Below are 11,124 nucleotides of genomic sequence, written 5' to 3'. Positions count from 1 at the left end.
ACATTTTCCCAGTTTTTCCTCGAATGTTATTTTCTGTTCCAGGATCCAATCCACATTATATTTAGTTGTCATGTCTCCTTAGTCTCATCCAATGTATGATACTTTCATCTTCCCTTGTCTTATATGGCTGCTATAGTTTGGATGTTTGACCCTTGCTAATCTCATGTTGAAATCCGATTTCCGGTGTAGGAAGTGAGTGCCTAATGGGAAGTGTTTGGGTCATGGGAGTGGATCCCCAGTGAAGAGCTTGGTGCTGTCCTTGTGGTAATGAATGAGTTTTCACTCTGTTAGTTCCCATGAGAGCTGGTTGCTAAAAAGAGCCTACCTCCCGTACTCTCTTTCTCACTCTTTTTTTGAGATAAGGTCTTGTTTTTTGGCCCAGGTTGAAGTGGACTGGCATGATCACGGCTCACTGCAGCCTCAACCTCCTGGACTCAAGAGATCCTCCCACCTCAACCCCCCGAGCAGCTGTGACTAAGGCACGCGTCACCTTGCCCAACTAATTTTTCTATTTTTTGTAGAGATGGGGTTTCACCATGTTGCCCAGGCTGGTCTCAAACACCTGGGCTCAACAGATTCTCCCCTTTTGGCCTCCTAAAATGTTGGGATTATAAGCATGAGCCACTGTGCCCGGCTCTCCTCTCTCTTGCTTCTCCTCTTACCATGTGATCTCTGCACACACCAGTTCCCTTTCACCTTCTGCCATGAGTGGAAGCAGCCTGAGGCCCTCACCAGAAGCAGATGTTGGCACCATGCTTCTTGAATATCCTGCAGAACCATGAGCCAAAAAAACAGATGTTGCTTTATAACAACACTAAATGGACTGAGACATATGACCTTGACAGTTTTGAACAGTAGTATTCAGGTATTTTGTAGAATGTTCTTCCATTTGGGTTTGTCTAGTGTCTTCTCAGGATTAGATTGAGGTTATGAACTTTGGGGACAAATACAATTCAGGTGATATGCTGTTCTCACTGTGGCCTGTGAAGGAGTACATGATGTCAAGATGGCTTGTTACTGGTGATGTTAACCTCACTTAGCTATCAAGTCATGTCTGCTAGGTTTCACTACTGTAAGGTTACTGTCTTTCCCTTTCCATCATTTATTAATTAGAGAGGAATCACCAAGTCCAGCCCACACTCAGGGCATGGGGGGATTAAGTTCCACCTCTTGGAGGAGTATCAAAGAGTCTGTGGACATATTTTAAAACCACCACAGTAATTAATATTTGTATTAGTATTCAGGAAGGAGATATTTTAAGGTTGTGCAAATAATGTTTCTCCATAAAGTTTCACACGTTGATTTTAGCTTCATCAGTGGATCTTGTTGGAGCAGTTATTACTATGGTGTTCTAATCATGGTTTTCTCTTTTCTTTCTTAAAAAAAATTTGTAAATTGTCGAGTTCTGGATTAATGTCCATAATCCTGCTGTTACTGCAAGTGCAACAGCTGATCATTCCTGGGACGACTGAAGGCCATAATTTTTTGGGGGCAAACATTTCTGCTCCAGTGAAATATAGATGATTTTCTATTTTTCTAGTTCCTTCTACAAGTATTAATTAGAATTCTTTTGTAAGGAAGATCTGTCCCTTTTGCTATATTTACTTAGTCACTTATTTATTTTGGTATAGGCTCACAGATACTTGTTTTATTCTATGATCTTATACTACTATCCTCGTTTTGTTTTTTGTTTTTTTTTTTTCCTCTAATTTGTTCCAGCTTTGGCTATTGGGAACTCCTTCAGTTTGGCTTATATGTCCATTTGACATGCCCCATCTTTCTTCATTTTTCCTTTTTCACCCTTGCCTTTTTAAAAAAGCACCTCCCTTGCTTTCTGGCATTCTAAGATGTCCAGGTTCATCTTGCATTTTCCTTGCTGTAGTTCAAGGGGGACAGAAAGGGCTGCTGGGTGTGCACATAAACATAGGGTGGCCTAGAGTCAGCCATTTCTTCAAGGAACACTGGTCTCTTGGAGGTCATCTGGAGGATGGTACTTAGAAACCAATGTCCAGATACTAGGTGTGCTTGTTGCTACAGGGACATCACAGCTTCAAGGCTGCCTGAGTGGACAAAGCTGGGAAATATATGTGACATGTACACTCATATATAGTATACATATATTATATATATACACACACACCCCTGCATTTCTGTATCTGTGTGTGTATATAAAACAATGTCGACCGGGCATGGTGGCTCTCGCCTGTAATCCCAGCACTTTGGGAGGCTGAGGTGGGTGGATCACGAGGTTAGGAGTTCAAGACCAGCCTGGCCAATATGGTGAAACCCCATTTCTACTAAAAATACAAAAAAATTATCCAGATGTGGTAGCACGCACCTGTAGTCCCAGCTACTCGGGAGGCTGAGGCAGGAGAATCACTTGAACCCAGGAGGCGGAGGTTGCAGTGAGCCGAGATTGTGCCACAGACTCCAGCCTGGGAGACAGAGTGAGACTCTGTCTCAAAAAAAAACCAAAACAAACAAACAAAAATCAATGCCATGAGTCATACGGATATTGCAACATCCCTTTTACTCAGTAACTTTTTGGAGAACATGATTTAAAAAATTTTTTTAATGAGAATAAACTTGTACAGTTGATCTATTAGGATGGTGTTTGGCCACAAGCAAGAGTTAGCCACGCAGGGGTCCACATTCCTCACAGTCATCCTTGGAATAAGTGGAGGCTGGCCTGGGCGCAGAAACCAGAACCGTCCCCTTGGCCTTCCTGGCTCTTTCCCCATGGCCGCAGATGGCTGCTATAGCAGCACTAAAGGCAGTGGAAGGGTCAAAAGGCTTCTTTTGTGTGATATGGTTTGGATATTTGTCCCCGCGCAAATCTCATGTTGAAATGTAATCCCCAATGTTGGAGGTGGGGCCTGGTGGGAGGTGTTTGTGTCATGGGGCAGGTCCGTCATGTCTTAGTGCTGTCCTTGTGATAGTGAGTGAGTTCTCATGAGATCTGGTTGTTTAAGTTTGTGGCACCTCTGCTCCAACTCACTCTTGCTCCTGCATTCACCATGTGACATGCCTGTTCCCATTTTGCCTTCTGCCGTGAGTAAAAGCTCTCTGAGGCCTCCCTGGAAGCTGTGCTCAGGATGCCGGTGCCATGCGTGTACAGCCTGCAGAACTGTGAGCCAGTTAAACCTCTTCTCTTTATAAATTACCCAGTGTCAGGTATTCCTTTATAGCAGTGCAAGAATGGCCTAATACACTTTGCATAAACCTGTGTCTTTTTTTTTTTTTTTTTTTTTTGAGACGGAGTTTCGCTCTTGTAGCCCAGGCTAGAGTACAATAGCGTGATCTCGGCTCACTGAAATCTCTGCCTCCCAGGTTCAAGTGATTTCTTCTGCCTCAGCCTCCCGAGTAGCTGGGATTACAAGTGTGTGCCACCATGCCCGGCTAATTTTTGTATTTTTAGTAGAGATGGGGTTTCACCACGTTGGCCAGTCTGGTCTCGAACTCCTGATCTCAGGTGATCCACCTGCCTCGGCATCCCAAAGTGCTGGGATTACAGGCGTGAACCACCGCACCTGGCCAAACCTATATCTTTTTATTGGGAAAGGAAAGCTTTCCCTGCTGACCTCCCTGTTTAGTGAGACCTGAGTTATACTTGCCTTTGACTTGTCACTGGCCAAAGAGAAGGAGAAAACCAAAGAAAAGGTTGAATCCTATCATGATTCACTTTCTGAGGCTGAGAGAGGGACCTGTCCTCCCTCAGGTTGGGTTCAAAGGGGACAGAAAGGGCTGCTGGGTGCGCACGTAAATGTAGGGTGGCCTAGGATACAGACTTCTTTTTTTTTTTTTTTTTGAGACGGAGTCTCGCTGTGTCGCCCAGGCTGGAGTGCAGTGGCCAGATCTCCGCTCACTGCAAGCTCCGCCTCCCGGGTTTACGCCATTCTCCTGCCTCAGCCTCCTGAGTAGCTGGGACTACAGGCGCCCGCCACCTCGCCCAGCTAGTTTTTTGTATTTTTTAGTAGAGAGGTGGTTTCACCGTGTTAGCCAGGATGGTCTCGAGCTCCTGACCTCGTGATCCACCTGTCTCGGCCTCCCAAAGTGCTGGGATTACAGGCTTGAGCCACTGCGCCCGGCCGGATACAGACTTCTTAGGAACTTTTAAAGGTTGGAGATACTTAGTGCTTACCTTCCAGGAGGAGAAACAGAGACACAGAAAGGTTAATACACTGGCCAAAAGTCACAGAGTAAGTGCTGGAGCCAGGGTTGGAAGTCAGGGAGTGTGGTTCCACAGTCTATAGACACACACTAGCCACAGGCACGTTGGATACAGTACACTCTGGGATCTGGACCTGTAGGAATGCAGGCCCGTGTTGAAAAGGTGCCAACTCCTCTGGCTTATTGTGGGTCCTGGCCATCCACATTGCAGGGTCACTTTTTTGACTGAGATGTTTTCTGTTATAGTTGTCCCTTAGACAAAGTGAAGAGGTACCCCTGTCCATTACACCTTAATTCGACTTGGCCTTCTGGATCATTTTATATGTTGACATTTGCCCAAGAGGAGCCTGGGGATTGGACTGGAACTTTTCTTTGCTCTTTTTTTTTTTTCCCCCTCCCTTGGGCTATAAAATTTTACTGGCAGGTCAGGGGAAGAGCCAGGGGTAAGGGTTCCTTCCTTCCCATCCCCCTACCCAGGAGACGCGCTCTGAGGAGAGCAGAGGCCCCGGAGCCTGCCGCCTCAGAGGACCTTGGAGGCGGACAGGTTGTTGTAGTGATCTTCCTGGCCCTCGAGCAGGCTGTGGTAGGTGGTGATCTGCTCCAGGAGCTGCTGGTACTCCTGATTCTGGTACTCCTGATTCTGCCACTCACCTTCAGCTTGCACATCACCCAGCTGGGCTTTAATACTGCTGATCAGTGCCTGGATCTGTGCCAGCTGGGCTCCAGAGCACACCTCTGTTTCTGCCAATGTGCTTTCCAAGGGAGTTTTCATGCTGAGCTGCAACTGCAACTCAAGACCCTGGAGGGTGCACCGCAAGTCAGTGACCTCGGACCTGCTTACCTGGAGTTGCTCTGTGTGGTCAGTGACCTCCTGGTTCAGTTCCTCAGTCCAGCTGGTGAACCAGGCTTCAGCATCCTTCTGGTTCTACTTGGCCATGACCTCATATTGGCTTTACCTGTCACTCAGGATCTTGGCAGGTCAGAGCCGAATCCACCTCCACATTGACCTGGTCTCCCACTTAGCCCCTCAGGAGATTGATTTCCTCCTCATGGTTCTTCAGGTAGGCCAGCTCTTCCTTCAGGCCTTTGATCTGTGCCTTCAGGTCAGTCCTGGCCAGGGTCACCTCATCCAGCACCCATACTTGGTTCAGACATCATCTGCAGCCAGATGGGTGTATCGATCTGTAGGACGATCCTGGAGTTCTCAATGGTGGCACCAAGAATCTTGTCCCGCAGGTCCTCGATGGGCCTGTAGTAGTGGCTGTGGTTGCGGGAGGGCCTGGGCCCCTGCTTCTGCTACTGGTCACGGAGCTTCACCTCCAGTTTGCTGTTGGCTGCCTCCAGGGCATGCACCTTGTCCAAGTAGGAGGCCAGGCGATCGTTGAGGTTCTGCATGGTGAGCTTCTCATTGCCCGCAAGCAGCCCGTCGGACCAAGCCAGGATGCTGCTGTAGCCCCCTGAAGGAGGACGAGGACATGGAGCGGGCAGAGGACACGGATATGCCACGGCCGCCGGAGCCCCGGTGCCTGCTGGGGGACTGGAACTTTTCTAGTGAGCAGTAGAGAGCGCAGTCCAGCTCACACGCAGCCACAGTGCTGAAGGAAGGAGCAGCCATTAGGATAGTTATGTGCTTGTCCCGGCCTGTCACTACAAAGATTTGTGACCTCAGGCAAAGTCCTGAATCAGATGGTCTTAAGACAGTGTATCATCTCATCTGACTTTGATGGAACAGACATGCAGTCCCTCTTTTTCTGTCTCATTTCCCTCATCCGTGAAATAAGGGAACTGTGGGGGGCGATCCGGATAAACCTTAACATGCTGGTCAGAGGAGAGTGGGGCTCTGAACAGAGCTGGGAGGCCCCCAGTACTTCTCTCAGCTATCTGCTCCGTGTCTCCTGTCTGCTCCTTCATATGAGCTACAAGGAATCTCTGCAAAAGGGTAAGGTGGGAACTCAAACTGGGAGGAGTGGAGACTGAAGACAAGCCAGGAAGATATGTGCCGAGAAAGATGCCAGATGAACTCGATCTCAAACCCCACAGCGCGTTCCCTGTGGGCCCTGGCTCGCGTTTGTCAGTCGGTGATCTCAGAGTCAGCAGATCTGTTTCTCACATCTGGATGCCAAAAAGCAGGAAATCCCTGGTCCTGGCTGGGATCGGGGGATGATCTCAGATGTGGAGACAGGGCAGCAGGCCCTCAGATGGGCTTCCAAGCAAGTCTTGTCCCCCGTAGGAGCCCATGATTCCTCTTTTCAGCCACTTGGATCTTTTGCTTTTTAGTTTTGGTGACTGATCTTCTGTCCCAGCCGGGGGAAAAAAGTTTCTGCACAGAGGCTTGCTCCAGGATTCTCTTTCTTCTTCTTTTTTAAACTAGGGACTGCTGACGTCACTTCTGTTTTGTTTTCTTTTGGAATTTATTCCTGTTTGACAGAGTCCTTCCCTGGCCTGATGCTCTCAGGCATAGCTTGGTGGTTAAGCTTCCCCCTTCCCACTAAGTCTTGTTCTCTTCCCAGACACAGGCACTCCCCACTTGGCTGTCTGAGTAAACACAGGCCCTGCCTCTTGGGATTCTACCTAATAGCCCTTTTGCCATTTGGGGCCTGGCCTGGTATCAAGTGTCTACTTTTAAAAAACAGTCTTGGGCTGGGCTCTGCAGCTCTGCCTGTGAGCCCTTCTGGAGACGGAGGCAGGCAGATGGCTCTGAGTCCAGGGGTTTAAGGCCAGCCTGGGCAACATGATGAAACCTCATCTCTTCAAAAATACAAACATTAGCTGGGTGTGGGGGCATGCACCTGTGGTCCCAGCTATGGGCGGTGGGGGCTCTGGAGCAGGAGGATTGCTCGAGCCTGGGAGGTGGAGATTGCAGTGAGCTGTCATCGCACAACTGCATTCCAGCCTGGGTAACAGAGCAAAACCCTGTCTCAAAAAATAAATAAGGCCGGGCGCGGTGGCTCAAGCCTGTAATCCCAGCACTTTGGGAGGCCGAGACGGGTGGATCACGAGGTCAGGAGATCGAGATCATCCTGGCTAACACGGTGAAACCCCGTCTCTACTAAAAAAAATACAAAAAACTAGCCTGGCGAGGTGGCGGGCGCCTGTAGTCCCAGCTACTCAGGAGGCTGAGGCAGGAGAATGGCGTGAACCTGGGAGGCGGAGCTTGCAGTGAGCTGAGATCTGGCCACTGCACTCCAGCCTGGGCGACAGAGCAAGACTCCATCTCAAAAATAAATAAATAAAAATAAATAAATAAAATAAATAATAAAATAAAATAAAAAACAGCCTTTAAAACCTACATTTATTTTGATTTCTAAAGCAATACATGTCTGCTGTGTAAAATTTGGGAAGTAAAAGTAACAAAGAAGACAATAAAGATCCACCTTAATCCCAGTGCCCAGAGAATTAATGTTTCATGCATTTTATTTCACTTTCTTCTGGAAGTATGTATGTACATGTGGGTATGAATATTTAACATAGTTGGAGCCATGGTTTATAACACATTTTGCTTTTATGTTCTCACTAACCCCTGTTAATATGACCCTAGCCATGTCTTTGAATTTTTGAAGTTAAATTATGCTCTACTTATTTAATGATCATACACTCACTTTCTACCTTTTGTACCTATCATCCCTTCTTCACTCTCATTCCCCTCTCTGTTTTAGGATGATGAGGAGGAGGAGGAGGAGGAGGAGGATCAGTCATATAGAAACTCTTGGTATTGATACATTCATGCTTGTAGTGCTCTGTAAGGTTGATGCTGTTACTATCCTCTTATTAATGGATGAGAAAACGGAAGTTAAGGAAATTGTCCAGGTTGCATGCCCTAGTAAGGGACCGAACTGGATTTGAACTTTGACACTAGCTCAGAGTCTGGACTAGCCTCCCTTGATATTCTTCTTGTGAGCACTTCTTTTCTGGGTCGAAGATAGCATGATAGCATTTTCCAGATTTTGTGGATAAAGCTGGGTGTTAGTCTTGGCCTGGCCACTTCCATCCTCTGTGGCCTTTGGTAAGTTATTTCACCTCTCTAGATCCCTTGGGCCTTTTTGGGTCCCAGGGTCTATGACTTCGTAGTGGAAAGAAAACAACAGAGACAACATTCAAGGACAGACCCAGAATGACAGGAACATCATTGTCTACTTGATTTCAGGGACACTTACATTTGGCTCTAAAAGACATTTCTGTGAGGAAGTTGGTTTTCTCCACACTTTACTAAGGCAGGAGCTAGGTGGTGCCCAGGAGAAGTCCCCACATGGTCTGTGAGGTTTTCTTGTATGCAAAGTTAGAGCGGTTCTCACGAAGGGTAAGCCCCATGACATACTTCCCTTGAGTGTACTGAGGTCACAGGGCTTCTGTGACTCACCAGCAAGTGTGGGGAGTAAAGGGCATGTGTCCCTTCCTGGCACAGGCACCCGCCCCCTGCCATGTTGTGGCATGATCTTTGAGGTGTGTGCCTGGAAGAATGCTCCAGCCAGCTAAAGTAGGCTTCTTTAGTCGCCGTGTGTGCTGCTGGGCGAGTGAAGCGCGCTGGGCAAGCCAGAGGTGACTGCTCTGCTTTTCCTGACATCAGTGATGGGACTGTCTTGCTTGGTGGCACAGATATTTTTCCAGGGTTCTGTCCCTCCACCCACTGACCAGAAAAAGAAAAAGAGAACAAGAAGATGCTTGTCTTACAAAATAAAAAGTTTACCCCATGCAGTTTCCCTTCCCTTTTCATGTAGATGTTACAAAGCAAAAACACACCCCCACAGCGAGGGGTTTTTGAACTCGGCTGGGTTTCAGCTGTCACCCAGGAAGCAGCCAGCACTGGACGTGGCCCTTTGCTTTACTCTGCAGGTGTTGGTGATTCTCGGGTGCAATGTCTGGCAATTGGGTTTCTGTGCCAGGTCCTCTGCACATGGCTTTCTTTGTTCAGTGTTATTTCCCCTGTTTGCCAGGCTTCTCTGAGGAGATACTGACATTTTTTCTTTGTCCAGTTCTCTTATCCTAGAAACAAACCAAAACTGCACCTTTTAAAAATGTTTGTTTTCCTATGGTTGATTTGGAAAATATCTCGCTTTAGCCAGGGAATAGTACAGCTTTTGTTCTGTTAGTGAAATGATCTGGGGATTTTATTTCAAAGTATAAGTCCCTAAGATAACGAATGAGGGTTATAAGGAAGGGAACATGGTTATGTTTGGGAAGTGAATTAAATTGAATAGAGCAATGATGAAGCACTAAATGTATGTTAGGAACATACACATGTCAGTCAAGTTTTCAAGTCTCCCAAGGAAACTACAGTCATAGTGATGGTAATGATGATGTGTCGATCATAAAGATAATAACATCAGCATTTGTTGAGTATTTACCATGTGCTGTTAATAGATGGTGTGCTAGTTTAAAACAACTCAGTTGTATGTATTATTTTTGTTGTATAGGAACAAGAAACTGAAACTCAGTCTAAGTAACATGCTCAAGTCAGCTGGTAAGTAGGAGTGCTGTGTTTAAGACACAGGTTGAGTCCACAGTTCCAACCCTTAACCTCCAGGCAAACTGCCTTCAAAATCATATTTTAAGAGATCTTGGGCCGGGTGTGGTGGCTCATGCCTGTAATTGCCACGCTTTGGGCCAAGGTGGGTGGATCATTTCAGGTCAGGAGTTCCAGACCAGTCTGGCCAACATGATGAAACCCTTTCTCTACTAAAAATACAAAAATTAGCTGGGCATGGTGGCAGGCGCTTATAGTCCCAGTTACTTTGGAAGCTGAGGCAGGAGAATTGCTTGAACCCAGGAGGCGGAGGTTGCAGTGAGCCGAGACTGTGCCACTGCACTCCAGCCTGGATGACAAAGCAACACTCTGTCTCAAAAATTAATAATAATTTAAAAAAGAGATCTGGGTAGTTTAGCTTTAATTAAAAAAAATAATAGATAGAGTTTTGCTATGTTTCCTAGGCTGATCTCAAACTCCTGGGCTTAAGCGTTTTTCCTGCCTTGGCCTCCAGAGTAGCTGGGACTACAGGTGTGCACCATTGTGCCTGACTTACAGCTTTACATTTTGAGATACCCAAAGAAAGTGCTTTTGATAAATAAAATTGAAGAAGGAAATGTATTCTTTCTCTCCATTTTGTTTCTATCTTTGGATCGCCTATGACTCATAATGAATATGACTGGAATATCTACCCTCTGAACTGAGCCCACAACTTTATTGAGGTATAATTTACATATCTAAAGTCCACCCATTGTAAATACATTGTTTTTTAGTGAATTTGTAAGAGTTGTGCAACCATCTCCATAATCCATGTTTAGAACATGCCCATCACTGCACAAAGTGGCCTTGTGCCCATTTGCGGTTAGTCTCTGCTCCCACCCCCAACCCCAGGCAACCACTAATCCACTTTCTGTCTTTATACATTTGCTTTTGCTAGAAATTTCATATAAGTGGAATCATTTAATACAGGGTTTTGTGACTGGCTTTTCCTCACTTAGCATGTTTTTGACACTTATCACTGTTGTAATGTACATTGGTAGTTCCCTTTTATTGTTGACTATCTCATTATATGGTTATACCACATCTTGTTAACTCATTCAGCAGTTGATGAACATTTGAGTTGTTTCTACATTTTGACTGTTATGAATAATGCTGCTATAATCATTTGTATGCAAAAACGTGTAGACAAACGTTTTTATTTCTCTTGGGTAGACACCTAGAATTGTCATTTCTGGGACATATGGTAGATATATGTTTAACCTTTTGAAAAGCTGTTACAGTGCTTTCCACAGTGATTGCACCATTTAACCTTCCCGTCTCTGGGGTATGAGGGGGTTCCAGTTGCTCCACATCCCATTCTACACTTGATATTGTCTGTTGTTTTGATTATAGCCATTCTGGTGGGTGTGTAGTGGTATCTCATTGTGGTTTTAATTTGCATTTCTGTAATGACTAATGATATTGAGCATTTTTGCATGTGCTTATTAGCTGTT

The 11,124-nt window shown here is 46.1% G+C and overlaps 1 pseudogene; it reads right to left on the bottom strand.

The window, feature by feature from the left end:
• Positions 1-4,690: 4,690 nt before the first annotated feature.
• Positions 4,691-5,785, bottom strand: LOC112634948 (annotated as a pseudogene).
• Positions 5,786-11,124: the final 5,339 nt, after the last annotated feature.

Source organism: Theropithecus gelada, chromosome 11, assembly GCF_003255815.1.
Source record: "Theropithecus gelada isolate Dixy chromosome 11, Tgel_1.0, whole genome shotgun sequence".
Lineage (NCBI taxonomy): Eukaryota > Metazoa > Chordata > Mammalia > Primates > Cercopithecidae > Theropithecus > Theropithecus gelada.
This window is presented reverse-complemented; position numbering and strand designations above follow the sequence as displayed.